Source organism: Ambystoma mexicanum, chromosome 8 (assembly GCF_040938575.1).
Source record: "Ambystoma mexicanum isolate Mex_15411 chromosome 8, UKY_AmexF1_1, whole genome shotgun sequence".
Taxonomy (NCBI): Eukaryota; Metazoa; Chordata; class Amphibia; order Caudata; family Ambystomatidae; genus Ambystoma; species Ambystoma mexicanum.
The window spans coordinates 149,105,045-149,119,024 of NC_090929.1; positions in this window are offsets into that span (position 1 = coordinate 149,105,045).

The following is a 13,980-nucleotide window of genomic DNA, read 5'->3' on the forward strand; positions in this document are numbered from 1 at the left end:
GGCTTTTTTCATCTACGAAGTTTGTGAATGTCATGACGTGGTTGGGGGCGCTCATCATAGTCATCACTTGAGGTGCCCGTGCAGCATAATGACGTGTCTGCAATCGATGTCAGTGCTTTGCGGACATCTTGAAATACATTTTCGGCCTCTCTAGCAACTCTGAACAGGGGCACTGCAGCAAATGAGCCACAAGAGGAAGAGGAAGATGAAGACTTAGTGGAAGAGGTATCTATTACATCGGGTAGTAGGAAGGAGTCATGTGTGTGGAAGTTTTTCACCACTGTGGGATGGCTGCCAAAGGAGCCACACTCAGTTGCAGCCAAAAGGGGCAGTACTTTGGCATTACCTCCATGCACCACTACACCCAAACTTCTCCCTTCACACCACATAGAAGTACATCTACTACTGGGCCATATACTCCCGCCACCAGTCATTCTACCTCATTGAGGTATAGGAATCCTCCTGCTGCCTCACAGGCTATACAAGAGGCTGTTGACCCGTACCTTCTCCAGTCACCAGTCTTATGTGTGTACTGCGATGCACTTATATGCAGGTAGGGCAATTCTGCTGTGCCTTTGAGGCTGCTGTAAAGGTGCATGAAAAGGATTGCCCCCTGCCTTTGTTTATTAAATGAGTGCTCTACATCTTCCCTTGCCCACCTATCCCCCTCTTACAGTAGTTGGTGCCCCTTCCTACCACACTCTCCATTCTTACCTCCGTCTGCCTCCTGAAAAAAAGAAAAAAATACAAAATACAAATACTAATCCATGGCAACTACCTTTCAAAGTTAAAAAAGATAATGAACACAATTGTATAGTCTTGTAGACTCCATCTACTTTATATGTATGCATAAGTAGATAGAGTGTATAGGAATCTCCAATATTTTCATTGGCATTAAAATATTTGTCAATACAAATACAGGAGCATTTGTGTAAGAGAGAAGAACAAAAGGTGACAGAAATAATGTTCTGTTCCAACCATCTTCCCTGCCACTCAAAAAGTCAAACATAGAGTGTAACGTGATTGGAAGGTGTTTCAGCCATACTCAAGGTTTTCACACCTATTCACATTATGCTACCAAACACCATGACTTCCTGTACTTTTCTTTTTTCTTGAAGTGTGTGGATGAAGAATAAGTCCACGTACTACATGCTCAAAAAAGGTGTGGGTGGAGTTATAACTTATTGTAAAACTAATAAAGAGATTTTTTTTTTAAAGTAGGGTTCAATTTCACTTTACTGCTTCTTTACTTACTGTAATACTGACTCTTAAAAAAAAATGTTTTGTTCTTGTAAGACTCTAATCCTAATATGTATATCTTACAATATGTACTAGTTTTAGTTGCATACTTCTCTTGTTTCTATTTCATTTCTTTCACAAAAACTGTTTCACTGAATTCTGAATGTTAGAAAGAAAAATTTCCTTTCCCACACTTAGATACACTCCATCTTTTCTAAAAAAGTTCACTCCAACATGACGTATGTTCTCATTTTCATAAAATGCCATTCCTACATCATGCAAGAATGCACATACAGCTTTGTTGAAATTTCTCCTTGCTTTTTCTGTTTGTAGACAAAACAAGTTTGATCTTTTCCATATTTGTCTTTGAGTAATTGATGAAAAAATAAATATTGTTTGTGGAAATGGATCCATTAGCCTAGTAAAGGTATTGGTCATGGCAAACTGCAAAGATACACCAGTTAAATACCATAAACTATTACCTCCATAATGTACTACAATAAATGTTCTACGTCTGAAATGTGCCATATGTTCACACATGGGTAATAGTTGATTCCTTTTCATTCTATGAACTCCACGCCACAGCACCTCCAATTTTTCTAATCCAAGATTATTAGAGATCACAATGCTGTGCATATATCTGAACACAAATAATCCACACAGCTCCTAGAATCCAAACAGTTTTCTTATTCAGGTCCACGATCTCAGCAATTCAACCATGAAATTAAGCACTTCCTACCCTGTCCTCCTCTTAACGTCAACTCCTCGTCCACAAGGACAAAGTCCTCGCTCGATGCAGTACATGATCATAGGGCTCGGATGGCATGTCTGTCACATCCGCGAACAGTCACGGATATCCGCAGACATCAAAACACAGGGCAGCCCTTCTTCCCTTTTTACCTTTATCTTGCTAACACTCCCTGATTGGCTACATTCAAATACTCACTCACCCATCCACCAATCACACCCAAATCTAACCCTGTCAACTTAATTCAACAGTTTAGATGTAGTTTCCCTCTAAGAGTGCATTTGTGCTGTGATCCAGAGCCTCCTCTATCACAAACAGATTTCTATTTGCATATTCAAGAATATCTACATTCCACAATCTATGTCTAAGAAGACATACTACAGGTATGCTTTCATTTTCAAAAGTAATTTTTTGTACCATCTTTTTTATAATATTACTTCAACAACAAGTAATGTTCTGTGCTGCAAAAAAGACCTCACTGCAACACCTGTCCAAATACAATCTATAAACCCTTATCCATATTTTGTTTCTTGCTCATTCTAAAACATCTACTTTTCTGTATCTTACTAACTATGCAATTCAATAATGAAAATGATATCCATTATCAAACTACAATACAACAAATATTGAAAAAGAAAGTGCCTTATGTGAACAATGTAGAACACCTTTATATTACACAACTATGCCTATGATTTCACTTTAACTGCAAGACATGTTCTATTCAACAAAACAAACTCCATTTCAACACCCACCTCAATAGCTCATTACTACTTTTAAAAGTACTTATACTTCCATTCTAAATTCCATATCCTACTACTTATGCCAAGCAACGATTCCATATTTAATTACCCTAATTATCAACCTACAGTACAACACATATTGCCACCTTCTTCTCATCATGCATTAGCAATGCTAATAGTTTGTACTTTTCTGTACTGTAGAGAAGCATGTGGATGCAATCTCTGTAGTCCATGCCCCCTCACACCCACCCTACTGGAGTAACAGGCACGGAGCTACAATTGGGAACCCATGTACAAGTTTGTGCCACATGTCCATACCACATCGATTGTATGAAAAATCACATGCACTCATGCAGCCATTCAGAAGTTACCTCACGTAGAAACACAGGAGGAAATCTCCCAAAAAGGATGTCCATTGCGAGTTGTCAAAGCAGCCACGAATAAAATGGTGTGCAACATGGATGTACGTTAAGCAAAGTCTTATAACAGCAAAAGAATGTTCAAAAGAAGATATATGACCCTATGCTGAAACGATATGAAAATACTTAAGAATGATGATTTAACTGAAGCAGTAAGAGAAACATGTACTCCATGATGCAGAATATGCAAATACAAATAAGAATAAAGTGTAAATACGCTGTAAGACAAGGAAGAAAGAATACAAAGAAGCTTGCTTACGAGAGGTATATATTCAATGTTTAGGACTACCATCAGAACACGATGGAGGACGGCCCATGACAATCAACCCAGTTACCTCAAAATGCAAGCACAGAGTTTTACTATGGAAAGATGATAAAGAAACTGTTTTCCTTGAGAAACCAGGGCGTACATTGGCTTTGAACCAAGGATGCTTTTTCGAGAGATGAAGAAAAAGCACAAAGGGAGTCTACGAGCAGACCATGCACAAGGACATATTTTCCAAAGATTAGGTGGAACACAAACATTTACTGATGTCAAATATTGGATGATTAAAATGCATAAAGTCAATATGGGATAGAGTGAGCAAGTCTCTAAAGTCCAAAAGGAGAACTGCATCCACAAAAGCTGAATCAAATATGGTTAAAAGCACTGTTGATATGGACACATGTATGGTCTTTCAACACATGATGAAGAGCTTGCAAACAAGTGCTATTCATTAGGGCTGGAGCTGGCATAGTTGTGTACCTACACTCCCTTGGATGCCTGAAGACTGTGCAGAATTGCAAGGTCAACCTTCTAAGAGAAGACACTGGCATGAGGCCTACCGATGAGAGAGGGTGGCCTAATTGGGAAACAAAGGAAGAGGTGACGTATCTCCAAGCACCTGGGTTTTGTTTCTATGTGCGTGCTGCTAGCAAGCCAATGTCCAAGGTTGGATTTGGGTTGCCAACAAATTAGAATAGCCTGTCATGCACTTTTTCATACAATGTTGCAAAATATGAGTCTGCTGCCAAATGTTCTGCTGTGATGATTACCTTATACAATGTGGTCAGAAGTAGCTAGGGTGTGTCTCTAGGAAAGAGACCACCAATGAGGGACTAACGCACATTTTCTATATGAAGAGATGATCTCCTAATCCAATCCCACCCCTAAATAGGTTATTGAAGTTTGCCATGTCGAATGGCATCATGGATGACATATTTAATATTATAAAAGCTAGAACTAAATGAAAATATAGTGTGATATTGCATGTATCGACTAGATGAGTGTTTATTCACCCTGTTTTACTTCTTGAGATTAAAGCAGTATTTTACCATCTCCATTGAGTATGTCAGGTTGTTGGGTCCGAAGTATTTTCTTGGTAATTCCATCTAGCACAACAAATGTTTCAAGGTGCTAGAGCACAGTACGCATTGAAAAGGTACCTGTCAAACACTACCATAGTTGTATTGAGTCGCACTTCATGGTAACCTGCGCAAAAAGGTTCAAGGACATGCCCATTTCATAGCAGTTCCTACATAAGCTAAAAGAATTTCCTTTACCAATGCTTCTTTTTAACAGCACTTCAGTGAATGACACACATATCCCTTATACATTAACTCTCTAAAGGCACACCTATTTTACAGTACAAATGAGGTAATTATATTTCATGAAACTCCTTTAAATAAACAATACCAAATAGTTCACATACAACTATCATGGTGATACTTCATTAAACCAAACTGAAAGAGTCCCCATGACAAAGCGTTTTCACCAGGAATTGTCAACCAATAGTGATTAGCATTACCGTACAAAGTAAATGCTGGAAAATACCAAAAAACAGCACATACAACCTAGGTGTCCCATCTCATATTCCATTTCTCCCTTTGTGTACTCTAATGCAATACTCTTTGCTTATAGGTGGCTCTGCCCAAACTAAAAATAACATTCCTTTTGTAAAATCTCAACTACCCCTTCCTAGGCCACTATATCATACATCCTTCCCTTTAACATAATTCACTGCAGGAACCATTGTGCTACTTTATGTAGTATGTTTGCAATTACTTCTGCTTCCATAATAAATGCAATGCCCTTTTACTTATACAAGAGCACAATTATCACATATATCAACTACCTTTATATTACATATAGAGAAAAAAATACCAAACACACCTACAGAAGAAAGAACACTCCTCCATCTCTACAAAGCAAGTATATTAATGTGTCATGTATGCAGCACCTATTGTAATAACATACCAATACTGTGTATTACCGTAAACTAGCATTGCATACTATATTCTATTCTATTACACACTACCCCATTCCATTTCACCAATCACACTCTTTTCCATTACAGCACACCATTCTTCCTTATTGAATAACACCAAAACTCCCTTATTCAATAACACGACACCCTGCAACACACACCACTGTTAGCAATATGCATTATATTTGTAGGCTTTGTAAGTGTTTAACATAAATTCTCTTCTGAAACAGTTAACTGTGAACAAGTTTTAAATAGCTTCTGCCTGCAAACACACAGAATGTCCTGGCCAGCTCACAGCTGTTGGGCCTAGGGTTTAGAGCATGCACGGATAATGTTAAAATATATAGGAGCAGCTGTAGAGGGAAATGTGAGACCCAGGCTGCAGTTCAATTATAGAAAATGCAATGGCTGTTGAAAGGTAATCCATGTTGCAACTTGTATATATACATCCTTTATGAATGGAAGGAGAGACGAGAGAGAACTCAGATGGTGTCTTTACCCCGCACTGAGTAAAATAGCTGCAGCTGTTAGTAAACTCTCACTCGCTGAGCATAAATGAAACTAATACTCTGTTCTGGTGCTTCATTATTTGCTAGACTCAAAGGAAAATATAGTTATTATTATTATTATTATCATTATTTTGATATTTTACAAATTGGCACCACCAGATGAGACAACATTGCAGAACAATCGAGTTGGACTAAGCTGCCACAGTCGGATAGCAAGCGAAGGCGGGAGTTGGGGGTGGAGTGCACTGCTGTTATCAGGACAAGAAGCTTTCCTAGCAGCCACACTTTCTCTCAGCAGCCGACCTGTTTAACACGCAATTTCTGCAACTGAGGATCCCCTGTCTGTGTAAAAAGAGGATTTACATTCCTGATGAAGCACTGGAACAGAAGACTGCAGAAATAGGGGTGAGACCGTTCCACAATAATATTGTATGATTTGCTATTTAAAGAATGAAATGTATTTCCTACAGGAAGCATACTGTTAAATGATCTGTAGAGAAGCACATTTGGATATGTCGTGATATGTTCTCTTTTAAAACATACTGTTAATGAACCACAGAGAAGCACACTTGGATATGTAGTGATGTGTTCCCTGTTAAAGCATACTGTTAATGAACCATAGGGAAGCACATTTGGACATGTAGTGCTGTGTTCCCTGTGAAATCATATTGTTAATGAACCATATGGAAACAAAGTTGAATATGTAATGTAATGTTTCTATAGGAAGCATATTGGTAATGAATATACGCTTGGTATATATAAAATTAGAAACCATGGCATGGATGAATCATGAAGTGAGTTGTAGATTGCATTGTTTGTGGACACACAGCATTTAAGTGAGAGATAATCAATGCAATGTACACTGTGATCACAAAGTAAGTAGACAAAGTAACTAGACAAAGTAAGTAGAACAAAAATAGGCAACAGAGGTTAGAAACAAATGTGTCTACCCGACTGGAAGGAATGCCAGGCTGGGATTTAATGATTAAAAAAGGGTTCGGCATAGTGATTTTCTGAAAAAATGGCATGAATACACTGCCAACAACCCTGACCTGCTATTCCCAGTGCATGGTTATTTTGATTTGCAAAAGTTAGGATGGATATTTAAGGGAAGTACTAGCTTCTAAGGGTGACCAGGTAATCAGATCCCTGCAACGGGAAATATAAAAGCAATGGGAAGATTTTTCAAGACAAAGAACCCTGAGAGAAGCACAGATTAAGAAACGTAAGCCACAAACTGAAAAAATGTGCTCATACGACCAGGAAGAGATGAAAAAAGATTGGGGTGAGGGAGATCATGAAGATACAATGAGGATAAAGGGTGCGTATGTAGCCAAGGCTTGCCCATCAGCATCAGCACCCAAATCAAAAGTGAATTTAGAGGGTGAGACAGATCCATTGTTAGAATGTTTAATGTTTAAAAGATCTCCCCCATCCCCTACCAAGTACCTCACGACATGGTGGTCTCTTCACCACCTCGTACTCGCTGGATTGCAACCCACAACTTGGAAACTGCAGAAAAGGTAGTGGGAGCATGGTTTAAAAATTGGATAGAAGGAGTGGAGCAAGCTAAAGTATATGTGCTCCAGGAACGAGATATTTGTATTTGTATTTTATTTATATGTAAAGCTCAACCGAGCCCGGGGGCATCTGGGTGCTATTCGTAAGGTTACATGCATAGTTACACACACAGTTACACACAGGTAGGAATTATGCTTGCCTTTGCAAAAGTACAAAGCCTGTACAAACAAATGTGGGAATTTCATAAAAGATGAAATGCTAGGGATGAAGTATATCCCCTGCTTATAAAGACATCAACCAAGCAGTCAAGAAGTATAAACTTGACGCAAAGTCCTGTCCTGCAATAGTGTCAAAATGTTTAATTTGGATCATAAATGCCCCATCAAAGTCTATGGTAACTCAGGTGTTCCCAATGAGAGAAATGCCTGCGTTTGACACTGATAATCCAACACACTGGGTTCACGCCCCTTGGGACCATATGAAATTACTGTACTTTACTAAAGATTGTCAAGATATTAGACACAATCCAGAAAAGTGGTACACCCAGACAGACTGTGTGCTTAACACAGGTCCGCTCACATTGAGAGAAATATTTCAGTTTTTTCATGCTTTCTACCAGCAGATATATGACACCAATGCAGAATGCAGGACAGTTTGGATCCTGTCATAAAGTAGGAAGAGATTATAGAGGCAAGGGAATTGGCAAAAGAAATAAGATCTCTTCCAGCACTATTGATAACACGTATCCAGCAAGTGGTTCCCCGCAAGAAAATTAAATTGGATAAACTGACTGCTTGCAAGCAGGAAGAGGGGAAGTCAGTTGAAAAATATTTTGCATGAAAAGCAGAAGCTTTTACTTAATTTAGCGGAATGGACATGGCTTTGCCAGAGGGACAGGAAGCCTTTTGTTCCCATTTTGTAGAAGGATTGTTGCCTTATTTAAAAATGAAATATATATATATATATTTATTAGGCTTTATATGGTTATACAACAGAAAACCTTTTGCCTTTTCTTCACCAAATCATAAAATTCACATGTTATACATGTCGCCCTTGCAGTTATCACTTCCGATTGTACCAATGAATTTGAGAGTACGAGATCCTTCATCCATTTAAAGCTTCGATCCTCTCAAATATTATTTTTAGAAGTTTGACCAGAGCTAGAGTAATCAAGATGCGATCCCTGCAAATAACTCCCTCCATCAGTCTTCCAATGTTCTTGAAGTGTACATGTTGATCTCTTTGCTCAAAAGATTTGTTCTTACATTTTGATCGCAGGACAAAGTAACACTAGATGCTTTAGTGTTTCTTGTGAGTCCTTTGTTTCACAAAGTCTGCACAATGCATCTCTTTTGCTCCCATTTCTGCGACTCAGAATTTCAATAGTGGGGAACAAGTTCAATCTTAGTCTCAGAAATTGATCTCTGAAATGCCAGTTGGGAAAAAGGTGTAGGTATTTTGGAAGGGAATTTAAACTCCTAGCTTCCTGTAGGGACTTTCCATATGATCTATAGGATTGTCTTTCATCCTGAGTTGATAACCAGTCCTGTATGTATCGTTTTTTTTTTTTTTTATTATCTTGTCAGGATTCTTCAATAGGTTGGTGTCTGATTCCCCCATGTCTACTATGATAGTTTGGCAGATGGATCTCCACTCTGTTAACGTAGATTCATTGTTATCTTCAAGAGCTTTCTTTAGGACCACAAATCCTTCCCGCAGAGATTCTTCAATGCATTTTCTGTAGAGGGAGAGTGATTTCCAGGTCACTCTGGCTTTCATTGATGTTAAACCTACTTCCATATGAACTGCCTGAATCAGTGTACTTTTCGGCAGCCAGAGTACTCTTTTCCAAAAAACACCTTATAACTTTGACCAATTTCTTGCCTGGAACGAGAAAGAAGTTTCTTCTCCATAAGTTAGAAATGGAAGGACCTTCATCCTATAAAATGAAACCAACGGGATTATCGAAAAGCCACAAAATCTCTTGAGGAGTAATCTTCCCTGACTCGCCAAATGTATGGCCTTCGAACTCAAGGTCTTCAGTCTTGTGTTGTCCATTTTGCTAGTGTTCGAGCAAACACTAAGGTACATAATTTACTGCTGGGATTTTTTCACCTATTAAGTACCATGCCTTAGTTTTTTTTCCAGGCCCCCCTCCTGTAGCCTCTCCAAATGCCTTGATCGGTGATTTCTTCGGATTTATTGTGAGGTCATTTGCTTCTACGTATTTTTGTAGGGCATCTAGTTTTCATTGTAGGCCGATAGGTGTTTGGTCCATCAGTACAACATCATCTGCATACAGCAGACGACCAATGGCGGTTCTGGCTATTTTACGTGGACTACATCGGATGTTTTGGAAGTCGTCTTTAATGTCCAAAATGAACAGGTTGAATAATTTGGGTGCCAATGGGCATCCTTGCTTAAGTCCTTTGTTAGTAGATATTTTGGTCGATAGAAGACATGACCTGTCCATCCAGACCCTTATGGAGGTTCCTGAATAAAGATCTTTCATTATTTCCAGAACATCATTGGAGCATCCATACTCTTCAAGCTTGTTCCATAATGTTGGCCGTTTTACTGTATCGAAGGCCTGTGTGAGGTCTACGAAATCTATGTACAACTTGTGGTTTTTCTTCATCTCAACTTGTGCCTTCAAAATGTTGATTAAGAAGATGTACAAGCTTGTCCCTATGACTTTCAAAAACCCGGCTTGCCACTCATCCCTATGACCCGTTGCAATGCTCCACTTTGCCAGGTCCTTCAGAGTTAGTTGTGCGGATACTTTCCCAGCCATGTCCAGCAGCAAGATTGGTCGATAGTTGGCTGGATCTGACCTTGCCCCCTTCTTATAGATCGGGATTGTTACAGCTGCTTTCCATGTAAGTAGTAATTTTTGGGATTTGAATATACATTAATATAAAGTAAGCAGAACGACTGACCATTGAGTTGAATTCTGCTTTAGCAAAGCATTAGACATCCGTTTGGCCCGGGTGCTCTTGAGTTACAAATTTTCAAGATGATCTCCTGTACCAAAGTTATATCAATATCTGGAAGGACCCATGCTTCATTCTTTCTTTTAGGACTTGATGGCTAGTTGTTCAGGGTCAAACAACTTTGCAAAGTATGTTATCCAAGTAGTAGGTCATATGGGATTTGTCACCAGGGCCTCTTGTGGCGAATCTAGTCCGTTTATTAAGGACCACATTTCTGCCATATTTTTTTTAACCAATTTATTGAAGCATTGCATCAGCGTCTCGCTGCAACAAGATTTTCTTATGTACTCTTGTCCAATTCCGATATTTCTGTTTTAGGGTGTGGATTGTTGCCTCCACCTGGGCTGTAGGTGTCTTGTTTAACCTCTGAATATGCTGATATTCAATCTCCTTTTTTCCAAAAGCGTCTTGTCAAAATTATGCAAATGATGCATAAAATGATGCATAACTATCCTATTGCCACACCCCTTCTTGGTTTCAAAGCGTTGAAACAGTTTTGAGTAATCTATTGGTTGATCGCCTTCTTGTACGTTTAAGTGGAGTATTGACTGTCCCCGTTTCTTTTTTAGGCCCGCAATTTCTTTTTGTATCAATCCTAAATCTAGTCCCAGCTGGAGTTACTCCTATATCGTGTTCGTACATATCAATTTTTAGATTGTTTAGGGGAGCCTAGAATGAGATGAACAAATTATGATCACTCGTAAACATTTCTTCGCCTATAAGGGTCCAAGCCATCATGATCATGTTCCGAGATATACACCTATAATCCAGAATTCTTCCACCGTTCTTCACTTTTCTGGTTATCTTTCCTCGTATGTCCCCCGGTGTGGACCCATTTAAGATGATGATGTTTCTTGAACAAAGTACTTTTCTCCATGTCAGTCCCCTTCTTTCAGCTTGTGTCATTAATACATGTTTGTCTTCAATTTCCACTCCATTTGTGTCAAAACATGTACAATTTAGATCTCTACACACAATGATCCATGGATCTTTCCGTATTTCCCTTTGGTTGTCGATCAGGGCTGCCACCTGTTCTGTGAATTGGCTACTTTTAATAGTTGCTGGATCCCAATATAGATTCATAATAATCAATGTCTTCTCAATGTTATTAGCTTCTTCATGCACTATTCCCACCAGTATTTGGATATATGGATCCGGATTCAGTTCTTCCAGGAGGATAAATTGTATTTGGTTTTTAATGGCTACTAAGAGGCCAGATATTTGTGTACCTTTTACTCCTTTTACTGCTGGGTTTAAGTACACTGTATACGCATCCAGAATTAGCAGATCCCTAAGCCATGCCTCTTGAAGACAAATAACGTCATACTTTCCAATGTAGAGCTCGCCTTTGGCAAAGAGATGGGCAAATCCCCTGGTGTTCCAGCTTGCCACTGTGAGCTCCTTATTTTCTTGGCATTATGGGTTCTTAATTCTGTCTGCCAGCAAACCTGCCATGCCACCTCCAATGTTCCTAAGTTCGTTCTGTTGTTTTGTGTCTAGTCACGGCCCCTGGATAGACGTCATCTTGACTTCGGTAGTTGGTTTCAAGGAGGTTTCTCTATAGCTTGTTAGACACCTCTCCATTTGCTTCCTCTGTCATGACCCTCAGCCCTGATCCCCACTGGCAAGCCCATCGGCCAGGTGGAATCAGGGCTCGGATCACTAATAAGACCTGGCATCCACTTCCCAGGCCCTCTTGGGGCCAGTCCTGGTGCCTTTGGCGCCAGGCTCATCAGTAAGGTAAGGAAAGACATCTGCTTGAGGAACTACTTTATTTAGGCTTTCAGCCAACATGGAGGCATCCACATAGCTTGATTCCTAGAACCAAGCTATGCGGTCTAGTGTTTTGGGTGTGGTGGCCTAGGGACTACTTTACCTGGACTACTTTACAGTGGCTACTTAAACCACACCCGAACAAGACAACATGCTTTGCGTTACTTTGCTTCTAGCAACGTGACGCTCACCGTGTCCAGCTTTCTCACGAGCCTGGTGAATTCCGGACCTGTAGAAAAACCAAGAACATTGTTAGCAGCAGAATCTTACCTGCATTCATCATCCTTCACTGCTCGCAGCTCCTGGGCAGCTCTGTTGGTGGAGTTCACCGCCCGGATCGAAGGACCTGAGAAAAGGAGAACGACATCATTAAAGGAGGTAGTGGGACATTACAACCACAAAGCGCTTAAAGACTTACCTGGTTGGTTGCTTTTCAGCCGGCATACCTCCGGAACTCCATCTGCGCTGGGAACTCACTGCGACCTACGAAAAGAGAAAAGCACAGATCAGTGAGGACAAGACATCGCTGCGCTATGTAGAGCGCCTCCTTACCGCATCATAGCACTATAACGCGCCATCATCTCCCAGTGAGAACCAGCATATACAGTTCTCCAAGCGCACACTCCGCTCTCCTAGGGAGATAGAAAAAAAAGAGAAAATTAGAACAGAGAAAAGGCATGCAAGAATTACGACGCCATCAATCGAATAAGACCTACCTGAAAGACACTACAAGGGCAGCAGTCAGTGAAGTAACTGGACCGCCCGCGCCCACAAAAGACAACGCACCCCTGCCCATAAAGCAGGACGGAGAGCCCACTGATTCCGACAACCAGGCGGAATCCCATCGACACTGAGACCACACCAGAGAATCATTGGGAAGGGCACCAACGACCAACTGGCTCGGTGGTATCCCTGTGGATACCAGGTGAGCGTAAAAGAACGCGTAGCCTCACATAAATAATCCACCTAGGTGCCATGGAAACATCAGAAATCGACCAATTGGCCCAATTGTTGGGGGACCTTCGTGCTGAGGTTCATTCAGCACAAGAGACTAATGCAATCCGGAGAGACCTAATAGTGACCAAGGAGCGCACCAACGAAATCAGCAGACAAATCTTTCAATCGCAGGCAGGGCAGACTCCTCTGCCTGCAGGAAATCCACTGATGCAAAATCCTATCTCACCATCTTATACCCCCACACCAGTACAGATCACGCTGCCTGGAACAGTTCCCCTGGCACCACCAGAAAGGTTTTTGCGCGACCCACGGAAGTATGCAGCATTCATAAATCAGTGTCACCTTAACTTCCTTTGTTGCCCTGGGGCATTTCCAAATGACCAAGCTCGGGTAGCTTTCATCCTATCATACTTGAGTGGAAGTGCAGCGGATTGGTCGGTGCCGTTGGTAACCCATAATGATCCGTTGTTACAGGACTATGGGGGGTTCCAGAGAGAAATAGAAAAACGGTTTGCTCGCCATACCCAGGAACAAGCAGTGGATAACAAACATTTATCCCTCCGGCAGGGGAACCAAGACTTGTTAACACACATTGCGACTTTCAATAGACTGGTTGCTGAAGCCAGGTGGCCAGAAAACAAAAGAACCACGTTATTCCATCGAGGCTTACCAGGCGAATTAAAGGACATCTTGGCCCAGGTAGTTGATCCCCCCAGAGACTGTACCGAATTCATAAATCTGGTTGTGCAGCTAGACCATCGGTTGCAGGAGTGAAAAGCAGACCGGTCCAAAGCAGACTCTCGAGTAGTTTATGTTTGGCCTAAAGACAATGCGT